Source organism: Meriones unguiculatus, assembly GCF_030254825.1.
Source record: "Meriones unguiculatus strain TT.TT164.6M chromosome Y unlocalized genomic scaffold, Bangor_MerUng_6.1 ChrY_unordered_Scaffold_23, whole genome shotgun sequence".
In the NCBI taxonomy this organism is placed as follows: Eukaryota; Metazoa; Chordata; class Mammalia; order Rodentia; family Muridae; genus Meriones; species Meriones unguiculatus.
Genome location: NW_026843709.1, coordinates 25046050 through 25059429, shown reverse-complemented (window position 1 = coordinate 25059429; position 13380 = coordinate 25046050). Strand labels below are relative to the sequence as shown.

The window sequence follows — 13380 nt, the reverse complement described above, 5'->3', positions numbered from 1 at the left end:
AATGGGTTCCACAGTAATGGGAACAGGGACATGTCAGGACACCTCTGACATGAACTGATTGGTCTGCTCTTTGATCACCTCACCCTGATGGGCAAGCAGCCTAACCAGGCCACAGAGGAAATCAATGCACTAACTATTGATGAAATCTGATAGACTAGGATTAGAAGAAAGGAGATGAAGTCCTCTCCTATCAGTGGACTTGGGGAGAGGCATACATGTAGATGGGGGAAGGAAGGTAAGATGGGTATAGGATAAAGGAGGGGTTTATGGTGAGATAGAAAGTAAGTAAATTGTAATTAATAAAAATTAAAATTAAAAAATATAATTCCCTTTGGATTTATATTATAGGAGTGTGTGCTTGGAGGTTGAGATGCCAATAAAAGTGACCAGACAGAGGTAGTCCCTGTCTCTCAGTCTCTGTCAATTTATATCTCTGTTTCTCTCAGTCTCTATCTCAATATATCTGAATATGTCTATCTAGCTCTTTATCTCTCATGCTCACTCTGACCACCCTCTGCCTGCCACTTGTGTGTCAGTATGAAAAGATCTCAGTTCTGCTGAAGGACTACAACAAGTTGACTGCTTGCTGACATGACATGAGGGAAGGTCTCTATAAAAATATAAGCAAGGTCCAAATTAAATGCTTTTTGTACAGATTTGTCTTGGTCAAGGAGCATTTTCACAGTAAATAATTCACTGACTGAGGACATATCTGTACATTTAACAAATAATAATGGAATCTGTGATAATGTGAAAGTCACATGTCCAGGAAATATAACTTTATTAATGACCACTTGAAAGAAATATGCCACAATTTTCCTGAACTAGAAGCCTTTAATACAGAAACTGTCATCACTGGGTTTGTTCTATCACCCGCCCAGATTGAGGCATGTAGAGCTAATCAGCCTTTCTCTAAAGCAAACTGGCTGCTTGGTTCTTTTAAAAAACTGGCTCCTGAAAATCTTACTGTCTTTCACCCTTTGCATGACATCATTCTCCCTCTCACTCCTTCTGCACCTTAAGAGAATCTTGAGGTTTCCATGGAGATGAATAAACAAATTTTCCTCAATGTCCAGTAATCCTATGCACCTGTGACTTTTCTTGTGAAACTGAATAAGCCTTTATTTCATCTCTTTATCCAGATCCCACACATTTACTCCTGTTTACCTCTGTCACAATGTCAGATTGAAAATGAAATTTTAATATTTATTTAATTGGACAGTTTCCTAACTAAGGAAAAGTGATGTGAGATTAAGGGGAATGTACTGAATGACAAGGAGGTCTACTACTGTGGCTTTGGTTCTAAAATTTCCCAGGTTGTGACTTTGAACTAGCCAGTTACTCAAATACTTACTAAATGTACGTTCACATTCTTACTAATATAATAGGCTGGTAGGGTATAAAGTTCCCTGGGGTATTGAGTCTTTAAGATCAGGGAAAAGAGAAGGAGCTAGACAGTTCCTAGGACTGGTTTGGCTGAAACAGAGAAAGATTGGTGAGAGTAAAAGGAGAACTGAGGGGCAAAATATTTTTTGACAGGTGATGCTCTTACCCACTAGTGTTGCCAACTCTCTTTGAGCAGCATTGCCTTGGCTGACATGGCTGGATGGGCAGCTCTGTCCTACTCTTGGTTCAGTGAGGAACACTCCTGGTCCTGGGGTTCACCGTTAAAAGTAGGTCATCAGGAGAGATAAATGGTTTATTGTTATATGCCTAGGACACAAGAGCTACTGTGTTTCCTGCTGTGGTCCTCTAGACAAACCCTCTAAACATAGTGTTAGTGCCAGGACTGCTTGTTTCATGGTGGCATCTAAGATCATGTGGTCTGAGGTAGCTGGATAACCACTAGTTCATGTTTAGGATTCTCTGCCCCATAGTGAATTCCAGGAAAGCATGCCTTACAAAGTCAAACAATGCCCTCCTTTAGCAGAATATTTTCTCCAAGTCAAAAGTTACTGTAAATTTTTCAATATATTATTTTTACTGATTATTTGGGAATTCGTATAATATACATTACATTCCTTTTCCATTGCTCCTAGGTTTAAATTCTTACCCATGTGCCAAATTAATTTTGTTAAATTCCTAAATTGAAGTATGTGTTGTTCATGTACTCATTGGCACAACATCGGAGTCTTAGTGCCAAGTCCCTTAAAGAAAACAGAGTTCTTTGTTGATACACCTTGGTAACATCCCCAAGAAGAAGCCATAAGTCCTGAAGAGCTCTATACTTCATACCCATGATCACAGTTTTCTTATGTATTCATTTATTTTGATTTGTTCACTTGTATCCTGGCCTGCTGTCCCCGCCCTCTTCTCCTTCAAGTCTCACCCAGCCTCTTCTTCTACCCCTATGCCCTTTCTTGAGTTCCCTGATAGGTGAGGTCCTCCTCCCCTTCTGTCTGACCATAGCTTATCAAGGCTGGCTGCATCATCTTTCTCGGTGGCCTGATTCTCAAAGCATTGTACTCCTTGTGTCCTCAATTCGCTCTACATATGTCACACTTCCTCCCTTCTCTCCTGCAGGTTTCCAAGAGCTTTGAGGGAAGGGAGAATTTCATAGGGAAAACCCATTTAAAGCTGTGTGTTTTAGGTGCTCTTTCTACATAATATCAGACTGTGGGTCTCTGTATATAAACCCATTGATGAAGAAGGAAGCATATCTGTGGATCCAAGACAATGGCCCTGTTCTCTCATTGAGGGCAAGGAGCAACATATTTTTTTTTCACAATAGCCTGGATTGTTTGAAAATTTCTGTAGGATGCCATGCCCAACAACTCAAATAACTGCTCTCAAACCCATAGTGCCAGACGGGTTTCCTCAAAATAGATGGCCTTTCGAACTTTATAGGAGACCTCCTAATAAATGAATACAAACAATATTTGTATTTCTACATTTATTTACTTCACCCAGGATGATTTTACCTTGTTCCATCCATTTTTCTTGAAAATATCATGATGTCATTATCTTAGCTGAAAAATGCTCCTTTAAGAAATATTACACATTTTCCCCAAAGGAGATTGTCAGTCCTGTTCTTTAGAACTTGGAAGTTGCTGGGATTTTAATCATTGTATTGAATGACAATCTATTTGGATAACTATGTTCTTTTAGTCTAGAAGTCCCTCCATATTCTTCAACTTCCTGGTGGTTTGAATTGCAATATCCCCATGAAGCTCATCTATTTGCATGTGTATTCCCCATTGTGTAAATATCTAGGAAATGTTATAAGGTATGGCCTTGTCAAATAATATAATTGCTATTGGAGTTATATTATAGGAGGGTGTGGTTTGAGGTTGATATGCCAGTGAAAGTGACCAGACAGAATGGAATCTCTGTCTCTCATTCTCTGTCACTTTATAACTTTGTCTCTTTCTGTTTTGGTCTGTGTATTTCAGTGTCTGACTCTTTAGCTCCTTCTATCTCTATTTCTCTCTGCCTTCTACATGTGGTTCACTATGAAAAGCTCTCAGTTTTGCTGAAGGACTTCTACAAGATGACTGTTTGCTGATGTGGCATGTTGGTGTTCTTTGTGATAATATAAGCAAAGAACCAATAAAACTGTTTTTGTTCAAAGATTTGCCTTGATCAGGAGCATTTTCCCAGTAAGTAGTTCACTTAATGAGGACATATCTGTACCTTTAATAATAATGGAATCTGTGATAATGTGAAAATCTTATGTCAAGGACAGGTGACTTTATTAATGATCACTGGAAAGAAATATGTGACATTTTTCCTGCCTAAGAGATGTGGACACAGGAACTGTCACTCTGGTTTGTGCGCTTTCAGCTGCCAAGATTGAGGCATGTAGGGCTGCTCATCCTTTCTCTCAAGCACACTGCCCACTTGGACTCATTAATACCTCACTCCTGAACATCTTACTGGCTTTCAGCTGTTAACTGACATCATTCTACCTCTCAGCCAATCAGTACCTGAGAAACTTTTGAGGACTCCATGGATATGAGTAAACAAACTTTCCTCAGTGTCCAGTATCTCTGATCCTGTGCACACTTGACTTTTTCTTGTGAAACACAGCAAGCCTTTTTCTCTTTCATTTATCCAGATCCCACACCTTTTCTTCTCTTTATCGCTGTGACAATGTCAGGTAGGAAATAAAACTTTAATCTTACTTTATTTAGTTGGACAGCTTTCTAAGTAGGGAAACTTCAAAGTAATGTGGGATTAAGGGGAATGTACAGAATGACAAGGTGGTCTCTTACTGGGCTTTTGGACCTGAAATTTCCTAGGTTGTGACTTTCAACTGAGCATTTATTTGTGAACTCACTGAATGTATCTTCCCAGTCTTATTGGTATAATAGGTTCTCAGGGTTCAGGGTTCCCTGGGGTAATGAGTCTTTAAGAGCATGGAAAAAAGAAGGAAACCAGACAATTCCTGGGAGTGGTTGGCTGAAAGAGAGAAAGATCAGTGAGTATAAAAGGAGAAGTGTGGGGAAGTAAACTTTTTGACAGCTGCTGCTGCTTATTTGGCCAACCCTCTATGAGCACAGTTGACTTCACTGATGTGTCTGGATGGGCACCTGTCTCCCACTCAGTGATCAGTGAGGAACACCCCAATCCTGATGATTGCAGTTAAATGGGCCTTCAGGAGAGAAAAATGGGTTTGGGGTTATATGCCTAGGATACAAGAGCAGCTGTGTTTCCTGTTGTGGTCCAACAGACAATCCCTCTAAAAGTAGTTTATTCCAGGACTGCTTGTTCAGAGGTGCCACATGAGTTCATGTGGTTGGAGGTAGTTGTGTAACCACTAATTCATGGCTAGGTTTCTCTGCTAAAACAATCCTCTAGAGTAAAAGTTCTTCTGGAGATATCACTATCCGTGAACTCATGCTGTGCTATAGAGTAACAGCAATAAAAACTGCATGGAACTGCATAGAAACAGAATGGCAGAACCAAATGGAAGACCCAGAAATAAACCCACACACATATGGGCACCTGAGTTTTGACAAAGATGCCAAAACCATACAATGGAAAAAAGACAGATCTTCAACAAATGGTGCTGGTCTAACTGGATGTCTACATGTAGAAAAAATGTAAATAGATCCATACTTATCACCCTGCACAAAAGCAAAGTCCAAGTGGATCAAAGACCTCAACATAAAACCAGACACATTAAATCAGTTAGAAGAAAATGTGGGGAAGAACCTTGAAGTGATTGGACTAGAAGACAACTTCCTGAACAGAACACCAACATCACAGGCTCTAAGAGCAAGAATCAGTAAATGGGACCTCATAGAATGGAAAAGCTTCTGTAAATTAAAGAACACTCTCTTCAAAACAAAATGAATGCTTACAGATTGGGAAAGAATCTTCACCAAGCCTCGATATTACAGAGGGATAATATCCAGTATATATAAAGAACTAAAGAAGTTGAAAAGCAACAAGTCAAGTTATCCAATTAAAAAATGGGGAACAGAGCTAAAGAGAGAATTCTCAATAGAGGAATATTGAATGCCAGAGAAACACTTAAAGAAATGCTCAAAGTTATTAGCCATCAGTGAAAGACAAATGAAAACAACCCTGAGATTACACCTTACATCCATCAGAATGGCCAAGATCAAAACCTCAAGTGACAACACATAGTGGAGATGTTCTGCATAGAGGGAACCCTCCTCCACTGCTAGTAGGAAGGTAAACTTGTACAACCACTCTGGAAATCAATCTGGTGCTTTCTCAGAAAACTAGGTACAGTGCTTCGTCAATATACAGCTATTCCACACCTAGGCACATATCCAAAAGTAGTTCAAGTAATAAGGACATTTGCACAACCATGTTTGTAGCAGCTTTATTTGTAATAGCCAGAACCTGGAAACAATCCAAATGCCCCCCAACTGAAAAATGGATACAGATGTGGTGATACAGCTAAACAATGGAATATTGTTCAGCAATTAAAAATAAACAACAACAAGGAAATCATAAAATCTGCAGGAAAATGGTGGGAACTGTAAAATATCATCCTAAGTGAGCTATCCCAGAAAAAGAAATACACACAATATATATACTCACTCATGTGGATACATGATATAGGATAAACCTACTGAAATCCCAACACCTAAAGAAAATAATATAGAGGGAGGACTCTGGCAAAAATGCTCATTCCACATCCTAAAAGGCAAACAGAATGGAAATAAGAAGAAGGAGAAAATAAAGATCAAGTTAGAAGCCTGCCACAGAGGGCCTCTGAAAGGCTCTGCCCTGCAGACTATCAAAGCAGACACTGAAATTTATGGCAAACTGCTGGGCGAAAAGCATAGAATCTAATGAAAGAAGTATGAAATAGGAAGATCTTGAAAGGACAGGAGCTCCACAAGGAGAGCAACATAAAAAAATAAATCTGAGCACAGGGGTCTTTGCTGAGACTCTTATACCAACCAAGGACCATGCATGGAGATAACCTATAACTTTGCACAGATATAGCCTATGGAAGTTCATTGTCCAAGGGAGTTCCATAGTAATGGGAATAGGGTCTGCCTCTGACATGAACTGATTTGCATGTCCTTTGATCACCTCACTTTGATGGGGAACAGCCTTGCAATGAAGACAATTGAAGACAATGCAGCCACTCATGATGAGATATGATAGACTAGGATCAGAAGAAATGAGAGGAAGATCTCCCTTATCACTCAAGGAAGGGCATGCATGGAGATGGGGGAGGGATTGTGAGAAGGGGGATTATGGGGTATACAAAGTGAATGAAGTGTAAGTAATAAAAATTAAAATAAAAAATACTAAAAAAATATAGTTCCTTTGTATTTATATTATAGGAGGGTGTGCTTTGATGCTGATATGCCAAAGAAAGTGACCAGAGGGAATGAAATCTCTGTCTCTAGGTTTCTATCAATTTATGTATTTGTTACTGTCTGTCTCAGTCTCTCTATTTCTGAATCTGTCTCCCTAGCTTTTCCCCTGTTTCTCTCATTCTCCCTATCACTGCCTGCTGTTTGGGGTTCATTATGAAAAGTTATAAGTTTTGATAAATGACTACAACAAGATGACTGCTTAATGACATGACTTCATGGATCATTTCTTTAAAAATAAAAGCAATATCCCAAGTAAACACTTTTTGTTCAGTGATTTGCCTTGGTAAGGGAGCACTTTACAGTAAATAATTCACTGAGTGAGAACATATCTTTGCATTTGACAATAATTGAATCTGTGATTAAGTGAAACTCACAAGTCAATGAAATGAATTTTCATTCTTCTCAGCACCTCATGGAACCTTCTCCAAAATGTCAAGGGCACAAGACTTTATTAATGACCACTAGAAAGAAATATGTGGTGCTTGTTTCTGTAGCACATATACTGAAATTGGAATTATACAGAGAAGTTTGGATGGCCCCTGTACAAGGATAACAGGAAAATTCGAGTAGTTGTCCATATTGTTTGAGAAAATAAAGAAAACACAAATAAAGGAAATTGTGGAGAGAAAGAACTTAGGGAAGAAAACAGAGGAAAGAATAACCAATACACTACAAGAGATGTAAGAAAGAATCTCAGTGTGGAAGAATCAATGGAGGAAATCAATGTATCTGTCAAAGAAAATGTTAAATCTAAAAATTCCTGACACAGACCATCCAAGAAATTCAAGACTACATAAAAAGAAAAAGAAAAATCTTCCTGCCACATAATAATAAACAGTAAGTATACAGAACAAAGGAAATATACTAAAAGCTGCAAGAGGAAAAGGCCAAGTAACATATAATGCCAAAATTATATGAATCACACCTGAATTCTCAACAGAGACTAGGAAAGCCAGAAGAGACTGGGCAGATATCATTCAGACCCTAAGTGCACACAGATGTCAGCCCAGGCTACTATATCCAGCAAAACCCTCAGTCCTCATGAATGGAGAAAACAAGATATTCAATGACAAAAACAAATTTCAACAATACCTACACACAAATCTAGCATTACAAAAGACAGTAGAAGGAAAAATACAAGCCAAGAATACTAGCTACTTTCAAGAAAAAAACAGGAAATAATTAACCTCACTACAGTGAAACAAAAGCAACCAAACATACAAACTTACTACCACAGCCAACATCAAAATCAAAGGCTCTAACAGTCACTGGTCATTAATCTCTCTCAGCATCAATGAACTCCATACTCCAATAAAAAGACACAGACTAACAGAATGGATGCGTAATCAAGACTCAGCAATCTGTTGCATACAAGAAACGCACATAAGTCACAAAGATAGACATTATATGAGGGGAAAGGGCTGGATGACTGCTTTCCAAGCAAATGGTGCCAAGAAGCTAGCAGGAGTAGCCATTCTAATATCTGATAAAATTAGACGTTCAATGAAAATTAATAATAATAAAAAAAAAGCACAGCAACACTTCATACTCATGAAGGGAAAATTCCACCAGGAAGACATCACAAACCTGAACATATATGCCCCAAATACAAGGGCACCCACATATGTAAAAGAAACACTGATAAAACTTAAACCTCACATAGATCTCCACACATTAATGGACTTTCACACCACACTCTCAACAAAGGACAGGTCAATAAAACAAAAATTAAAGAAAGAAACTATGTCTCTAACAGAGGTCATGAATCAAATGGACCTAAAATAAATAACAGAACCTTACACCCAAACAGAAATGAATTTTCCTTCTTCTCAGCACCTCATGGAACCTTCTCCAAAATAGGCCATATGATTGGTCACAAAGGGGGCCTAAACAGATACAAGAAGATTGAAATAATTCCATGCATCTTACATGATCACCATGGAATAAAGCTGGACCTCAAAAACAACAGAAACAGCAAAAACTCTACACACATGTAAATTGAACAACTCACTACTAAATAATAGCTGGGTCATGGAATAAGTAAATAAAGAAATTAAAGAATTCTAAGAATTCAATGAAAATGAAGGCACAACATACCCAAACTTGTGTGAAAAAAATGAAAACAGTGCTAAGAGGAATGTTCATAGCAGTAAGTGGCTTCAAGAAGAAATTCAAAACATCTCATGCAAGCAACTTAATGGCTCACTTAAAGGCCCTAGAAGAAAAAAGAAGTAGACACACCAAAGAGGTGTAGATGGCTGGAAATAATCAAACTCAGGGCTGAAATCAATCAATTAGAAACAAAACAATTCAAAGCATGAATGAAACCAAGACCTAGTTTTTTGAGAATATCAACAAGATAGACAAACCCTGAGCCAAACTAATGAAAAGGCAGAGAAACACCATCCAAATCAACAAAATAAGAAATGAAAAGGGGGACATAACCACAGACAGTGAGGAAATCCAGACAATCATTAAGACAGGGAGGGAGGGACTGGGAGGGAATGAGGGATCGGGACACGGCTGGGATACAGAGTTAATAAAATGTAACTGATAAAAAAAATAAAATAAAATAAAAGACTTACTTCAAAAATCTATATGCCACAAAATTTGAAAATCTAAAATAAAAGGTCGTTTTTCTTGTTTGATTCCACTTACCAAAGCTGAATCAATACCAGGTAAATTAATTAAAGAGTTCTATATCCCCTAAGGAAATAGAAGCCATCATCAAAAGTCTCCCATCCAAAAAAGCCCAGGGCCAAATGGTTTCAGATCAGAATTTTACCAGATTTCAAAGAATAGCTACATCCACTTCTCTTCAAACTATTTGACCAAATAGAAAGAGAAGTAACACTACCAAATTAATTCTATAAAGCCATAGTCACTTTGTTACCAAAACCACACAAAAACTCAACTAAAAAGAGAGAATTTCAGGCCAATTTCCCTTATGAACATTGATGAAGCCTACTTGGTCATAATGGATGATATCTTTGATGTGTTCTTGTATTTGGTTTGCAAGTATTTTGTTGAGTATTTTTGCCTCAATATTCATGAGTTTGATAGTGTTCCTTCTGTTTCTATTATGTGGAATAGTTTGAAGAGAACTGGACTTAGGTCTTCTTTGAAGTTCTGGTAGAATTCGGCGCTGAAATCATCTGGTCCTGGGCTTTTTTTTTTTTGGATGGAAGACTTTTGATAACCTCTTCTCTTTCCTTAGGGGATATAGGACTATTGATTTACCTCGTCTTGATTCAGCTTTGGTAAGTGGAATCCATCAAGAAAATCATCATTTCCTTTAGAATTTCAAATTTTGTAGCAAATAGGCTTTTGAAGTAAGACCTAATTGATGTTTGGATTTCTTCAGTGTCTGTGGTTATGTCCCCCATTTCTTTTCTGATTTTGTTGATTTCGATAGTGTCTCTCTGCCTTTTAGTCAGTTTGGCTAAGGGTTTGTCTATATTGTTGATTTTCTCAAAGAACCAGCTCTTGGTTTCATTCATGCATTGAATTGCTTTATTTGTTTCTAATTTATTGATTTCAGCCCTGAGTTTGATTATTTCCAGCCATCTACTCCTCTTTGGTGTGTCTACTTCTTTTTTTTTTTCCCCTCAGGTATTTAGGTGAGCCATTAAGTTGCTTGAATGAGCTGTCTCAAATTTCTAAATTTCTTCTTCAAGGCACTTAGTGCTATGAACTCTCCTCTTAGCACTATTGGCTGGAAATAATATCATGTCCCACAAGTTTGGGTATGTTGTGCCTTCATTTTCATTGATTTCTAGAAAGACTTTAATTTCTTTTTATATCTTCCCTGACCCTGCTATCATTTAGTTGCAAGCTGTTCAGTTTCCATATGTGTGTAGGCTTTTTGCTATTTCTGTTATTGTTGAGGTCCAGCTTTATTCCACGATGATCATATAGGATGCAAGGGAGTATTTTAATCTTTTTGTACCTGCTGAAGCTCGCTATGTGACCAAACACGTGGTCTGCTTTGGATAAGGTTCCATGAGGTGCTGAGAAGAAGGCAAATTCATTTCTATTTGGGTGTAAGGTTCTGTAAATATCTGTTAAGTCCATTTGATTCATGACCTCTGTTAGAGACATTGTTTCTTTGTACAATTTCTGTTTTCTTAACCTGTTCTTTTTTTTTTTGGAGTGGGGTGTTGACCACTCCCAGTATTAATGTGTGGGCATCTACATGTGGTTGATGTTTCATCAATGTTTCTTTTACATATGTGGGTGCCCTTGTATTTGGGCCTAGATGTTCAGGATTGTGATGTCTTCCTGGTGGAATTTTCCCTTAATGAGTATGAAGTGTTGTTGCCCATTTTATTTTGATTAATTTCGGTTGAAAGTCTATTTTATCAGATATTAGAATGGCTACTCCTACTTGCTTCTTGGCACTGTTTGCTTGGAAAGCCATCTTCCAGCCCTTTCCCCTCATATAATGTCTATCTTTGTGACTTATGTGCGTTTCTTGTATGCAACAGATTGCTGAGTCTTGATTACGCATCCATTCTGTTAGTCTGTGTCTTTTTATTGGAGTATGGAGTTCATTGATGCTGAGAGAGATTAATGACCAGTGATTGTTAGAGCCTTTGATTTTGATGTTGGCAGTGGTAGTAAGTTTGTATGTTTGGTTGCTTTTGTTTCACTGTAGTGAGGTTAATTATTTCCTGTTTTTTCTTGAAAGTAGCTAGTATTCTTGGCTTGTATTTTTCCTTCTACTGTCTTTTGTAATGCTAGATTTGTGTGTAGGTACTGTTGAAATTTGTTTTTGTCATTGAATATCTTGTTTTCTCCATTCATGAAGACTGAGGGTTTTGCTGGGTATAGTAGCCTGGGCTGACATCTGTGTGCACTTAGGGTCTGAATGATATCTGCCCAGTCTCTTCTGGCTTTCCTAGTCTCTGTTGAGAATTCAGGTGTGATTCATATAATTTTGGCATTATATGTTTCTTGGCCTTTTTCCCTTTGCAGCTTTTAGTATTTTTCCGTTGTTCTGTATACTAACTCTTTTGATTATTATGTAGTGGGAAGATTTTTTTTCTGGTTTAATTTATTGGGTTTTCTGTTTCCCTTTTGTATTCTTATTGGCCTCTCCTTTTTTTGTTGAAAATATTTTCTGGGCCTTGGAGGAGGTACTCTTCTTTTCCCTCTATTCCTATTATTCTTAGGTTTTGTCTTTTTAGGTTTTCTTGAATTTTTTGGACGATCTGTGTCAGGAATTTTTAGATTTAGCATTTTCTTTGACAGATACATTGATTTCCTCCATTGATTCTTCCACACTGAGATTCTTTCTTCCATCTCTTGTTTTCTATTGGTTATGCTTAACTCTATAGTTCCTGTTTTCTTCCTAGGATCTTTCTCTCTTCAATATCCTCCATTTTTTTCATTATTTTTTTCCAATTCTATCTTCAGATCTTGAGCTGTTTTGTTGATTTCCTTCACCTGTCTAACTGTATTTCCCTGTTTTTTCTTTAATTCCTTCAGCTGTTGTTTGAACAATCCTCTATTTATTTCTTTCAGTGATTGAAGTATTTCCTCTCCAATGGCCACAAAACTGTTTGGCTGTAACTTCCTGTATATTTTTTTTACAGATGGCCATACTCTGTTTTTCTTTATCTTCTTCTTTTTCTTTACAGATGGACATAATCTGTTTGTTTTTATCTTCCTCTAAATCTTTATGCATTTTATATGTTTCCTCTGTTATCTTCTTCATGAGCATAGATGTTAGGTCATCTTGAATTTCAATTAGGCTGTGGTGTCCAGGGCTACTTGCCCCTGGGATAACTGGGATTTGGAGATGTCATTTTGCACTGTTTTGTTGGTTGAGCTTTTATCCTGGCCTCTACCCATTGGGCTCTCTTAGGCGTTGTGTGTTAGTTTCTCGTGGTTTCTGGAATCCTGTGGTAGAGAGAATCCCCATGACAGGAAGATTTTTTTGTCCTGGTGGAAGCCTCCTCAGCTTTTTGGATATGGTCACTGTATGGCTGGTGTTTTTCAGGACTTGCCACAGCTCACCTCAGGCCTAAAGACCTGAGTAGTAACTGTGGTCCTTGTTAGGTGAGAGAGCTTTCCTCTCACCCAGAGAAGTCCTGGAGACAGCTGCCCTGCTTCCAGGTTTTTTGCTGTAAATTTATTGAGCTGCTGCTGTAACCTGCATGTCCCATGGTTTGGTCAGTTTTGTTAGGGATAACTGGTTGCTCCTTGGAGCAGTATCTGGGGGTTGATCTCGGGATCTCAAGCCTCTGTAGGTCTGAGGTTGGGCTCTGTGCCCCAGTACCCAAGTGGTAATCTGTGGCAGGTGAATATCACTCTCCTGTTAGCAGCAGTGTAGCTGGTGTACAGCAGTTCTGTGGGTTGGGCCAGTCTGCGGGACCTTTTCCACATATATACTGGGTGGCCTAAGTCCATCCCTCTTTCCTTCTTTTCCTCTGGAGTTTATTCCCAACAGGGACTCCCAGTCTCTGTTGTCCTGGGGCACACAGCTCTCTCTGTGCCAGGAGTTGGGCACACAGCAAGTCTCTGTGCTGTCAGCTAGAGCCCAATTCAGTGATTGAGGCTTGCA

At 38.4% G+C, this 13380-nt stretch overlaps 1 non-coding gene across 1 annotated transcript; it reads left to right on the top strand.

Annotated features, from left to right (window-relative positions):
- Positions 1-7290: 7290 nt before the first annotated feature.
- LOC132651619 (U6 spliceosomal RNA) lies at positions 7291-7396 on the top strand. The gene has a single exon (XR_009589205.1). It is a non-coding gene; the product is annotated as a U6 spliceosomal RNA (small nuclear RNA).
- The last annotated feature ends 5984 nt before the right edge of the window (positions 7397-13380 follow it).